Raw genomic sequence first — 454 nt, forward strand, 5'->3', positions numbered from 1 at the left:
CCTGGCCCCATCCGGTCTGTGTCAGGGGCAGCTGAGCTGGGCTTGCCATGGCCCCGCCAGCCCTGAGGAGCATCTGCCCAGGTGTCCTGCAGGGAGTGACAACCGAAGGCATCCTGCTGCCACCCTGCCTGAGCAGCGCTCCTGCATCAGCCGCAGAGCTGACAGACAGCCACCAACTCAAACACAGCTGAGAAACCTCTGGGTGATCCTGCATCTAGTGGGTAATATGCACATGCAGATGTGCAGGTTTAAAACTCAAAAGAGAATTTGTACTTTTACATGTTTTTGTGCAAGAAAGAAAATAGGATTTTAACATTTAAAATGAGGTTTCTTACATAGTGGTAAAAGATGCCAAGGAGCTGCTGGGGTTAATGACCCTCAGTGTGAAGTTCATCACTTTTTCTAGCATCTTGCCATTAATTGGCAGGTGCTGCACTGTTCTCTCATTGCTTCA

This window comes from Geospiza fortis, unplaced genomic scaffold, assembly GCF_000277835.1.
Source record: "Geospiza fortis unplaced genomic scaffold, GeoFor_1.0 scaffold163, whole genome shotgun sequence".
NCBI classification, from domain to species: Eukaryota; Metazoa; Chordata; class Aves; order Passeriformes; family Thraupidae; genus Geospiza; species Geospiza fortis.